Raw genomic sequence first — 13,694 nt, forward strand, 5'->3', positions numbered from 1 at the left:
CCAACTTTTTCAATCTAATCAAGATTTTCATTTTAAGTAATTTTATCAATATTGTTATTTTCGTCAGTTTTGTTAATTTTGTCATGATTGTCATTTTTTGTAATTTTTATCACGCAGCGAAAAGATTTTTTATTTCAAAGGAAAGTGCCACGAAAACAAAGGATTTTTTCCTTTGATTTTGGGATAAATAAAAAATACTTTGATTCAAATACATTTTCCTTTGTTTCAAAGAAATGCGTTTTTTGACATGAATCATTTTCTTTGATTCAAAAGACGACATTCTTCGAAACAAAGTCGTTTTTCGTTTCATTTCATGGCATTTTCTTTCACTTTGAAGTCGTTTTGATTTTAATTTGAAAGGATTCTTTCTTTGATTCCATTAGCGTGGTCCTAAAAACTCTAGTACTTCCAGATTTCTTACGTAAGAAAATTAAAACAAATTCTTGATCTTTTTCATTTTATTGGACTATGTATGTTAAAATGTTTTACATTTCAATTACCTTCGCTTATATCACTGTTTGAATGTTAAAATTCATTGACCATTCGTTATGATGAATGGTTTCAGCGCCAGACCTTGAGTCTCCTTTGACCTGATCGGAACCAATGGCAAAGGCTTGGCCGGAGCACCAGGACTTCCAGTGCTTTCACCTCTTCAAATTGGTTGCCCTAAAAAAATTGTTACGTTGACGGTTTAATTGAAATTTAATTGATATTGAAAGACCTACCTGCACAGAAAAAATTATTTGCTGTAAAATTACGGCAAGTATCCTGTAACAAAAAGGAGCAGGACATTTGCCGCAATTTTACAGGTTGAAAAAAAATTACGTTCAGGATATTTTTCAGTGAGCCGCACTAATACAGGTTCGTTTAAAATTACAGGCCTGCTATTTAAAATCGTTTTTTTCCAGTTTCTAGTTTCCAATTGGATTTTTTGATCAAATAAAAATAAAAAAAATTAAGATCGAATAATTTTATTAAGCTAAATAATGAATACAGTTATTACATACATGGTACATAAGTTTTTCGCATTTTTAAGCCAGTTGTTAGTTTATAGCTATTGCATTCCTGATTAACTAGAGCACAAATTTTGGAAGCTAGTACAGTCCCCCCACAATCATGGGTCACACACAATTATTAGTCACTGATCATTAGAACTGCTGATATCTACTAATACAAAAGAAATTATATCATATTATTATTTTTAGTTAATCGACAATATCATCAAAATGCATTAAAAATATTATTTGTGCGTTTGATAACAGTAAAATTGCTGTTTGAATACTTTTCATCAAAGGTGAACTGTAAGCTGTGGAACTATCGCATTAAATTCCAATGTTATAAGGTTGACATCTTAAACCGTTAAGCCCCTTATGAGGGTATTTCAAAGATTCCAACCAAATAAATTGGTCCCATATAAGCACAAAAGAAGAGTTTACATTTTCCAAATAAAACTGAGCGAATGAAATGCAAAAATTCAATAATATTTAGCTAAATAAAAGTGACCCATAATTGTTACAGAATTAACCAAGTTCCACACAATCATGGGTCACTTTTTCGCAAGCGAAACAAAACATTTCTTGGTTGCTAGCTCAACCCAATTGCCCCTTGAACGTATACTAGCAAAGAATGCCCCTGAATGTTTGCTAGAAACTTGTTGATTTTCATGTTGATATTCGAGTGTTGCCATGGACTTCTATGTGACTAATAATTGTGGGTAATATGACTAATAATTGTTACAAGCTTCAATTTTGACCCATAATTGTGGTTTTGAAAAACGTTGATTGTTTCGGTAAATAATTTTATTTTTCAACAAAATTGGAAACATAATCATGTTTGAAATCAAAGAGGGAATATTTAATGACTGAAATTCATGCAAAGCTTGATGTTTGGTCCACTAACACCCGAATGAACGAACATTTTGTGGTGAAATGATACGTTAAGTGACTAATGATTGTGGGGGGACTGTACATAACTCCGATTTCCTTTCATTCTTGAATGACACAATATGTCGATTTAAACAAACAAAAAAAAATAGCCAACGATCATTGGAACCATGCTTAGATCGAACACATGAGAATAAAAGTTAACATTAATTTAAAAAAGATCCTAATTGTTGGCAGTTTTTTCAGGTATTAGTGGCAAAATTTGCCTATTTTACTTTACTCCATAATTGATATTGTTTTTTTTTCCTGAAAATTAACAAATAATTTAGCATTTTGAAATGAAATAAACGTTTTGATAAACTCACCGTTTAAAACTTCGAAACTTTTGAATACAACAAATGTTTCTAGCACCGATGAATTTCTCGGTAGATTTCTTTCGGCTTATGCCACGAAGAGCTATCAATCCAACTCGGTTTTTCTGTGGTCATTCTAACGCGTGAGGCGTTACGACTACGAGTCCGAAGTTTCAGGATAGCTGAGACTTATTTATGTACTTCAACAAGGCTGGAACTTTATTTTGTAAGTAAAAGATTCGCTGGCATTCTTTCCTTGTCACGGTCTTGATCCAGTGGAAACCCGTTTTTATGAGAATCTATCCGGCCTTCAATAATCCTCAGCAGAATAATTTTTTGCTTTTTAGGCACTTGAAATGAACTCAGCAGACGGGATAGAAAGTTCCCGCGAATCCGCAAACGCTTCCGTTGAATTTGATTAGTGTTTGGATTAGCTAAAAGTTGGAATACGACTAATTATTATTTATATTTAATGGGGTGATAAAATTGAGGTGCTACTATTAAATGAGATGCATAACGTGGTTTGGCTTCTAAGTTGTGTTAAATTTTGTTAGAAGTTTTGAATAGTGTATACTATTTTAAGTTGAAAATCAACTGCATAAATTGAGATTCGAGAGACATATCCACTAAGCACCTCTAACAGAATATTAAATGACATATAAATACTAACCGTCTGTCGGATGGTAGATTTTTTATTGCAGCTATTAATGGGTGTTCTGGAAGAAGGGCCTCCACTGCTATCTGGCAGAATAGCGGATTAAGCAGGATCTATAAAAAGTGCAGTTATATTTTTGTTGTTTTTGAAACTCAATAGTGAACTTACTTAAATCATTCCTTGACAGTCTCAGAAAGTTAGGTGGCATGGGTGTAAATTAAATGAATTCGAAGACTATCGGATGCACTGGGACCAGGGGTTTTCAATCTTCGGTGTCTACCTGAGGCTAAAGAATTCCAAATATTTTCCCTCCACTTTCCATTTGCCAGCTGTCGGTGCAGAGCTTGTCATTCTTGAACTCTCGTCGTAACGTTTCGTGCTGTTGAAAAAGTTTCATGTTTCACATTATTTACATACATTACCAATTTGTTTAATACACTCACCTGATATCAGTTGGCACCAGCAACTATTAATATTTGATCGCACTCATCATTGTCATATTGATGTCCCGGCCTATCTCCGCAAACATCTTCTTGAAGCATGACCTTGTCTGACCGTTCCAGGTGACGAGATGTTCGCTGCATAGTGCACCGACCGAAAACAACAAAACGGAAAAAACGGGTCAGCCACGGATGGCAACCAGCAATAAGATCCAAATCACGATGTTTTCGGGTTGCTCGATGCTCCCAAGAAGGATGGTATTTTACTGTTGAAGTTTCGCGGCACATTTTTTTTTGTTTCAAACGGTCTTGCTCGATTTGACGAAGTGGCCACGGATCGCGGAACAGAAACAACACTAACGAACCGAATCAAAACAAAACGCGCGCTCATTTTGACGTTTCTTCTTTTAAAATCTAACTGGGATGCCAGCCGCACTTGAATTTTCGAATGTGCAATTTAAAATTATTGGACGAGACGAAATTCAACTAAACGTAATCTTTTGCCGACCTGTAAAAATAAGGCAAATGTCATGCTCCTTTTTGTTACAGGACATTTGCTGTAATATTAAATGCATTTCTCTAATCTTTCAGATGTATTTATTTAAAATCACATGTTATTTAAAATACAGTTTGCTTTATTTTAAAGGTTATTATTTTCAATGACACGTAAAAGTCATTATTTTTTTCTGTGTGGAGTCCACTATCATTTGTCCCCTCGAAGCTGTCGAAAGTTCCCAACGCCGGATCGTCCCATCATAGCCTTCCGGTGGTGTGTGACGGTTCATAGGTGGTTTGGTTCTGGCGGGTTTTTTCTCATGTTTGTTCCACCGCCGTCGTGGAGGATAGGCCACCTTTCACCAAACAAAATCCAATCCATATTTGTGTTGACCGTGGCAGCGGCAGCTGACCACTCACTTCAAAAGACCGATTTTAAAACACTTTGCCACAAAACATCATTTTTGAACCCAATTTAAAACGAATGAGAAAAGGAATAAGAATAACATCTTTGACTACTCGAGAATGAAAAAATACTTTGTGTCAAAGGAAAATTAATCTGTATCAAAGAATTAATCACATTGATTCTGAGTCGAAAAAAATATTCTTTGAATTAAAATTAAATATTTTGATTCAAAGATTTGGGACATTGTTTTAAATAAAAATAAATTCGGTTCAATATATAATTTACTTGAATCAAAATAAATGGGTTTTGTTTAAATGTTCACAAGGTTTTCGAATCAAAGATGTATTTTTTTTATCTCAATGGTACTACTTTTCGCTGCGTGTATTTGTGTCTTTTTGTATTTTCTTTTTAAATTTTGTCATTCCATCATTTTTGATATATTTTTTTTCGAAAATGTTGTAATTTTTATTATTTTGTGTAATTTTTGAAATTTTTTAAATTTTAAAATAAAAATTTAATGATCTTTTCATTTTAATTACTTTTCTTATTTTTTCATGTTTGCCATTTTGCCGAGTTTGGCATATTTGTCTTTTTTACATTTCTGTCACTTTTGAAAACAAATTTTTTAATGTTTTATTTTGTTTTTTTTTTTAATTTTTTCAATTCAAATTTCTAATTTTTTTTTCTATATTTTTGTCGTTTTTGTCATTTCAGTAATTTTGTAATTTTTGTCAAACTTTTATATATTTTTTTAAATTCTTGTCATTTTTGCCTTTTCTGTAATTTTTGTTCTATTCCACATTTCTGTTAATTTTGTTTAACATTTTTTCTAATTCTTTTCATTTAGCTGATTATTTTTTTAAATTTCTGTTATTTTGTGTTTTTGGTTATTTTCTAGATCGTTTTTAATTTTGTATGTTTTTCAGTTTTGTCATTGTAATATTTTTTTGAAGGTTTTTTATTTTTTTTTGCAATTTTCAAATTTTTATCTTTTCTGGCAGGAACTCTCGATTGAGAATTTTGCACAAGCCTTTTTTGAGCCAATCAACAAAATTTGAATAGGTATATACAGTGTCGGACAATAGAATAGGACCACAGCTCAATCCAAAACAGAAAGTGACAAAACTTTGAGAAAAAAAATTCCATTTAAGTGCATCAAACTATTTACAAATTGTAAATTCCATTCTTCAAAGAAATTAAAATCATCCGTAGTTAAAAAAAAACATAAAATAGGACCGCTTTAGAATTCATGGTAAAAAAAATTTAAAAAAAAAGGAAATTCATACCGTGATCGATTTGCAGGGTTAGTACTTGGTGGTATAACCCTTATTACGCATCACTTCTCGCACCCGGTTCGGCATCGACTCCACCAGCTTTTGGCACGTTCTCACCGGGATAGCGTACCACACCGCCTGGATTCTCTTCCACAGCTGCTGCTTGTTTTTTGATTTTTCGGTGTACACCTTACGTTTAACTTTTTCCCATAGGTCCGTCGCTTCGGCGTCAGCATCGGCACCTTCCGGGGACTTTTTCCTCATAGTCCCTTCTCCGCCAACCGTCGCTGAACCGTCCATCGTCTCTGATCTGCTTGGACGCTTTGAAAGGGTCCTTTTGCGAGGCCCGCTTGATTGCCGAATCGTCCTTCGGCGTCGTTTTGCGGGGGCGGCCGGTCAGTTCCCGTTTGCCGGTGCTGTGAAGCGCGTTGAAAACGAAAGTTTTCGACCTTCCTAAGTAGTCGGAAATCTCGCGTTGGCTTTTGCCAGCCTTGTACAGATTCCGGATAATCGCTCGCTGGACCTCCGTGCAGTGCTGTGCCCGACCCATCGCTTTTTCGCTGAAAACAGAGTAGGAGGAAGGAAATCTTTATTTTTTCGTTTGCTTTCATGATTTACATGATTAATTTTATGGGAAACACTAACCAGGACACGAAAATGGACAAACAAGACCGAAAACAACACCTTTTCTTCAAATCTAGAGCGCTGAAAATGCCAGAACAGCCGAACCGATGAGCTGGTCTTATTTTATGACGCGACTTTTTTCACCCTCTGACAGCTTTCTGGTCGAGTAGAACAAACGGGTTGCTTTGATTGCAACAAACGTGCACTATACAAAGTTGGCATACTACAATAAGTGCTTGCCGCTAGGTGCCGTATATTATTATATTTGAATTGGCAGTTTAAAGGTGATTTGAATATTTTGCATTAGAGCAGTCCTATTCTAATGTCCGACACTGTATGGTCGCTTTTGAATTTTGACATAATCATGAGTTAAAGATAACACTTTTAAAAGGAAATATTCCGGAGAGTATTTTATCCAAAATCTATTAGATAGCACATAAAATTGTCTTTCAGAAAACATGCTGGGATTATTTCAGATTTTTTTAGATTTTATTAAACCAAATGTTATTTTTCGTACAATGTGATTTATATTTTCCAACTATTGATTTATGTTAATATTATTTATTGGTATGTTGGGCTGTTGGTGATCAACGAGGTACAAAAAACTACAAATACACCACGGTTTGGCAGTGTGTTTGATTGATATGTGAGGAGACAAAATGCAGGAATGGGGAAACGGAAGGACAATAGTCCAGCGAATAATTAAAAATAAATTAATAATAATTGTGTCGATGTTTGGAGGTTGAGGTGCTGAAAAAAGGGCTCTCGGCTTAGCCCAGAGTTAACAGCCTCATCAGCTGTCTCAGGATCTGTCCACCGATAATGGCCTGGGGATCCTGGGGATTGATGGCTTCGGCTGTCTGTACTCCCTCCTCAAGTGGAGCAGCGACAACGATCGACTCATCTTGGACGGCAGGAGCAGCAGAAACCAGGGCCAGGGCGAGCACCAGGAGAGCAAAGGACTGCAAGGAGGATGTGAAAAATGTTGATATTACTTATATTTTCATGCGTTTATTTCACACTCTTTTTATAAATTCTAATTTTACAATCCAGGATTCGGAAAAAAACATGTGAAGAAATTTAAATTTTGAATGCTTAACCTAGAATCTGAATGTAAAATTTGGATTTCATTTTAAATTTAAAAACTGAACTCTCGATAAGAATTCTGTATCTGAATTCTGGGTCTGAATTCTGAATCTGAATTCTGAAACTGAATCTGAATCTGAATTCTAAATTCTGAATTCTGAATCTGAATTCTGAATCTGAATTCTGAATCTGAATTCTGAATCTGAATTCTGAATCTGAATTCTGAATCTGAATTCTGAATCTGAATTCTGAATCTGAATTCTGAATCTGAACTCTGAATCTGAATCTGAATTCTGATTCAGAATTCTGAATCTGAATTCTGAATCTGAATTCTGAATCTGAATTCTGAATCTGAATTCTGAATTCTGAATCTCAATTCTGAATCTGAATTCTGAATTCTGAATCTGATTCTGAATCTGAATTCTGAATCTGAATTCTGAATCTGAATTCTGAATCTGAATTCTGAATCTGAATTCTGAATCTGAATTCTGAATCTGAATTCTGAATCTGAATTCTGAATCTGAATTCTGAATCTGAATTCTGAATCTGAATTCTGAATCTGAATTCTGAATCTGAATTCTGAATCTGAATTCTGAATCTGAATTCTGAATCTGAATTCTGAATCTGAATTCTGAATCTGAATTCTGAATCTGAATTCTGAATCTGAATTCTGAATCTGAATTCTGAATCTGAATTCTGAATCTGAATTCTGAATCTGAATTCTGAATCTGAATTCTGAATCTGAATTCTGAATCTGAATTCTGAATCTGAATTCTGAATCTGAATTCTGAATCTGAATTCTGAATCTGAATTCTGAATCTGAATTCTGAATCTGAATTCTGAATCTGAATTCTGAATCTGAATTCTGAATCTGAATTCTGAATCTGAATTCTGAATCTGAATTCTGAATCTGAATTCTGAATCTGAATTCTGAATCTGAATTCTGAATCCGAATTCTGAATCTGAATTCTGAATCTGAATTCTGAATCTGAATTCTGAATCTGAATTCTGAATCTGAATTTGAATTCTGAATCTGATTTCTGAATCTGAATTCTGAATCTTAATTCTGAATCTGAATTTGAGTTCTGAATCTGAATTCTGAATTCTGGATCTGAATTCTGTTTCTGAATTCTGAATCTGATTTTTTGAATCTGATTTTTTGAATCTGATTTTTTGAATCTGAATTCTGAACCTGAATTCTGAATTCTGAATTCTGAATCTGAATTTTGAATCAGAATTTTGAATCTGAATTTTGAATCTGAATTTTGAATCTGAATTCTGCATCTGAATTCTGAATCTAAACTCTGAATCTGAATTCTGAATCTGAATTTTGAATGTGAGTTTTGAATCTGAATTCTTAATCTGAATTCTGAATCTGAATTCTGAATCTGAATTCTGAATTCTGAATCTGAATTCTGAATCTGAATTCTGAATCTGAATTCTGAATCTGAATTCTGAATTTGAATTCTGAATCTGAATTCTGAATCTGAATTCTGAATCTGAATTCTGAATTCTGAATCTGAATTCTGAATCTGAATTCTGAATCTGAATTCTGAATCTGAATTCTGAATCTGAATTCTGAATCTGAATTCTGAATCTGAATTCTGAATCTGAATTCTGAATCTGAATTCTGAATTCTGAATCTGAATTCTGAATCTGAATTCTGAATCTGAATTCTGAATCTGAATTCTGAATTCTGAATCTGAATTCTGAATCTGAATTCTGAATCTGAATTCTGAATCTGAATTCTGAATCTGAATTCTGAATCTGAATTCTGAATCTGAATTCTGAATCTGAATTCTGAATCTGAATTCTGAATCTGAATTCTGAATCTGAATTCTGCATCTGAATTCTGAATCTAAACTCTGAATCTGAATTCTGAATCTGAATTTTGAATGTGAGTTTTGAATGTGAGTTCTTAATCTGAATTCTGAATCTGAATTCTGAATCTGAATTCTGAATCTGAATTCTGAATCTGAATTCTGAATCTGAATCTGAATTCTGAATTCTGAATCTGAATTCTGAATCTGAATTCTGAATTCTGAATCTGAATTCTGAATCTGAATTCTGAATCTGAATTCTGAATCCGAATTCTGAATCTGAATTCTGAATCTGAATTCTGAATCTGAATTCTGAATCTGAATTCTGAATCTGAATTCTGAATCTGAATTCTGAATCTGAATTCTGAATCTGAATTCTGAATCTGAATTCTGAATCTGAATCTGAATTCTGAATCTGAACTATCAATTTTGAATTTTGATCTGATTGAATCTAAATTCAATGAATTCGTGATTAAAAAGTAATAGTTGTGTCATGTGTGTCATTTTCTTTAATTTTACAACAAACACTTCTCATTTTGGTGAAATTTTATACAAAACCACGATTTCAGGATTTCACATTTTAAAATGTTACACTAAGTGCGTTGGTTACATTCTTTGACGCTGATAACACATTTGTTTTTAATAAAAGTCCTTAGGGTTTAAGTAATTTTTAAATTTTTGAATTGTTATTCCAACTGATCTCACAAAAATATCCATTTAGTTCTTGTAAATTGTTGCAACGTACCACAAACACGTATTTCATTTTGAGATTCTTCCGAAATTAATTTACTGGGGTGGTCACAAAAACGCAACGACAACTTCCGATTTGGCACAGGCTGTTTTCCGCACGGGTTCACAAATCAACTGATTATTGGGCGATAGTTTTCGACAGTTTTTATAACCTGACACGTTCCTGTCTCTTTCATCCAGAGGAAGACCACCACGGGAAAAGCCGTAGTGTAGACGTTTCCCGGGACAAAACCGTCGGGGTGAAGGTGTCAGGAAGGAGGAGGACGCACACACCCAACAACATAAAGCCCCGACATCATCCTCCCGAAGATCACACCGCAAGAGCGCGGGTTTTTTTCGTTCGTCGACATTAAACACTATTGTCAATTGTCACACTTACTGTAATGTAATCAATCAATGTAGAGAAAAAAAAATGATCGTCATATACACTGTTACTCGCCCAATCGACCAAAAGTGCGAACGGACCAGGCCAAAGATTTCGGTACCTACCAACATGTATCAAAATGGAACTGGCCTTTTAACGAGGAAAAGTAAATATTCGAAAGTGATTCCCAAGATTTGGGAAATTGTTACCATATCCATCCCAAGGAGGGTATCGAAAATAAGTTATAAACACATTTTTTTTATAGTATTGATTTTATTGATGATTCAAACAAAGAAACAGTTCGAAATTTTCCCAAAAGCTTATTCTTACAGTTTATAAAGAAATACTAGTAAAAAAGTAATTATTGGTAATATTCTCAGACTTTAGACTTGACGCGTTTAATTAGGTTTTGTACAGCTGATTGATCACACTTCTTGGCCGCAGCATTCCAATTTTTCTTGAAAACCGCGATGGTCCTGTTGACCTTACCATCCTTCTTGAAAACTCTCTTGACGATAGCCCAATATCGTTCTATGGGGCGAAACTGGGGGCAGTTTGGTGGGTTAATATCTTTCTCAACGAAATCTACATCGTTATCCTCAAACCCCCTAAGAGTGGATTTAGCGTAGTGGGCTGACGCCAAATCCAACAACGGCCAGAACAATGGTGGAGTCGTATGTTTCTTATATAGTGGCAGCAACCTTTTCTGCAAACACTCCTTTTGGTAGATATTGGCATTTATTGTTCCTTTTGTAAAGAAACTCGCCGACTTCAATCCGCAGGATCAGATTGCTTGTCACACAAGCACTTTCTGGCCAAATTTTTCCACCGCAATCGACTTCTCGTGGTCACTCACATCCGCCCCAATAGCTGCAGTGTAGTGTGGTCCCGGAAGAGTACTTTTACATAAGTTTCATCGTCCATGAGAATGCACGCATCTGGCTTCTGCAAAATCCGATGATACAGCTTCCGGGCTCTGGTTTTGGCTCGTGATTTTTGTTCAGCAGTTTGTTTGGACACTTTCTGCTTCTTGTATGTCTTCAGGTTGTTCCGCTTCTTGATCCGCTGTACCATTCCGATCGATGTCCCAGCTTTTTTTGCCGAATCCCGTACATCGATCGATTCCGGTTGATGAGGTTGATTACCTAACTGTCCGGATTTGGGTCAGATGGTCCTGGTTTTCTGCCTCTTCCTGGCAAATCATCGAACGTATAGTGTTCCCCGAACTTGTGGATGATGGATTTTACGCTTGCCGGATGAATGCCGAAACGTTTCGCCACTTCATTCATCGAGCCCTTATCTCGCATCCAAGTGTACAACACACGAATTTTAACTTCTTTTTTAATTCGCGACATTTAGGGAGAAACGAATGTTTCAAACGTAAACAAAGCGCTGGTTCACTCTTGACAGGTCAAGATGCTACATACAGGAGAGCACAGTTGTGCGCGTTCACGCGTTAGTTAGTAGAAGGTCCAAATATGTTTATAGTTAATTTTCGATACACTCCTTATTCGTTGTAATAAACTAGATATAGGTAGTATCAATGTCGTCCGCGATTTTGCTCAAATAACAATGCCTATGTCAGAAGAAAAATGTGCTACCTACTGACCATATGAAACTTTGAATACAATTTGGATTTCTTCTTTATGTTATTGGGAAAAGAACAGGGGGGTTCGAATCCCATTAGTGGCCGACAGGTAAGATGTGACAGGTATATACACGGATGCCGGAATACCTGAAACAAACTAGCCCACCTGATTGACTCGTTCTTCCAAAACATTCCTACATCAACACACGCAATTAATTCACTTCATGACAGTTCATACGAAGTCGCGGGGTCCGGGTATGCACTGCATTTGAGAGACTTTCTAATAATCTAAAGAATGCATGTGAGAACATAGACAGAAACGTCGGTGAATCCGTGCACCCATGGTGGATAACTAACATACCTCCCACTCCTTATCGGTGGAGGAACTGCGTGATATCGAAAAATCTCTCTAGTTGGGAAAAAAATGTATCTAGAGAAGGTTGTTTCCAGAGGCTTGGAAACGGCAGAAACTGGTTCTGCAGCCCAAACCAGTAATACCATCGGAGAACCAATCGGCAAACTAGTGGTAAGCTATTTCCAGAACCATTAGTGAGCGTACATGACGAGCAAAGAATTCCAAGAAATGGATGTTACTTCTGAAATACCACTTGTAACTATGAAAAGGCTACTGCCCAACACTTTTAGGACTCCCCCAATTCTTGCCTTAGGGTCGGCTTTTCGAGTGAAAAAACTACAAAGGAATGCTGGCTGACTTAATTTCGAGCTACGCTCGCCTTACTTCATTCCCCTTAAAAAGGATCAGAATTGGCTAGGCACTTGTCGACTAAATAACTGCCCCCGAAATATCAAATGTCTCCTACCTCACACGACTGCTTTTCGGGTCCCTCGTCCTTGGTACAATCCGCCCTCTGGCGGCCCCGGGCAACCAACTGCTCACCGTACCTTGTAGATGTTCTTGCACTGCGTGGGTGGGTTTGGTTGCGTGGTTCGTAGTACGGTACGGTTTCCCTGTGGATGTGTGGATCTGCGGAGCTCGCCTTGAGCTGTTGGCACGGTACGCTGAACTCGAGTCCTCTGCGTACCTGCTGACCTCGTTTGTGCTGGATGCACGATGTAGACACGTGGCTGCTGCGGATTGGCAGAATGCCTACTCCGGTATTTTGGTCGAATCGGGATATTCAGGGGATTGAAAATACGGAAATTCGGGCATACATGAATCTTCTGTCTTCAGGGATACTCACCGGAAGTTCATAACCAAATCTCGGGGTCCTGGTGACAATAAAGCGAACAAAATGGTGATATGATATCTAGTCAGGTACTCGGCCTTGATTTAGGGTGTTTTGTTACCTGGTAGTTCTCTATACACACACTCGGTTGTTTGAGACGCAATTCACCGTAATATCACGGGTTCTACGTACGGAATACTACTCAGTATTAAAGAATACGGATGTTAGCCCAATTGCGCGGTGACTTTGTGGCAACGTATAGCAATCGCCTGACGACTAAACATCCAATGGCCGTTTCGTTAACAATTTCCCAATTCTCGTACCCGGGCATTGACCTTTCCTCCCCCTGTATCCCTTTCGTCTTCTTTCCCTTCAGCAACCCAGTTTTCTGCCAACATTCATCCTAACTTATGTTGACTGGCTGCGTCCGGGTTGTTTCCTTTACTTTGGGGTTTAAAGGTCGGTCCGTTTCACTCTCCACTAAACCAACAGCAATCCTTCGACATTTAATCTGACGCGACTAATCCTAATAATGTTGACTAGTAAACTTCATATGGTTACACACTAGAATCGATTCTGGGTCCGGTTCTGTGGAATATTACTGGAATATTATTGAGCCTTCCAGAGAAAGTAAATTTTGTTGATTTCGCTTCCTCGAGAGTTATCTTCTAGCTATGAGCTTCAGAAGCAATAAAAGCGGTGAAGAGATGCATGTACTACGAAAGTTTGCGGCTGGCTAACCGGAATTGCACTTGACAATAAACCAGGC

At 36.5% G+C, this 13,694-nt stretch overlaps 1 long non-coding RNA gene across 1 annotated transcript; it reads right to left on the reverse strand.

The window, feature by feature from the left end:
* Window positions 1-6,637: 6,637 nt before the first annotated feature.
* Window positions 6,638-10,008, reverse strand: LOC129750530 (uncharacterized). The gene is made up of 2 exons (XR_008738399.1): window positions 9,782-10,008; window positions 6,638-7,092 (listed from the first exon to the last, which is right to left on the reverse strand). It is a non-coding gene; the product is annotated as an uncharacterized LOC129750530 (long non-coding RNA).
* Window positions 10,009-13,694: the final 3,686 nt, after the last annotated feature.

The sequence above is a fragment of the Uranotaenia lowii genome, chromosome 3 (assembly GCF_029784155.1).
Source record: "Uranotaenia lowii strain MFRU-FL chromosome 3, ASM2978415v1, whole genome shotgun sequence".
NCBI classification, from domain to species: domain Eukaryota; kingdom Metazoa; phylum Arthropoda; class Insecta; order Diptera; family Culicidae; genus Uranotaenia; species Uranotaenia lowii.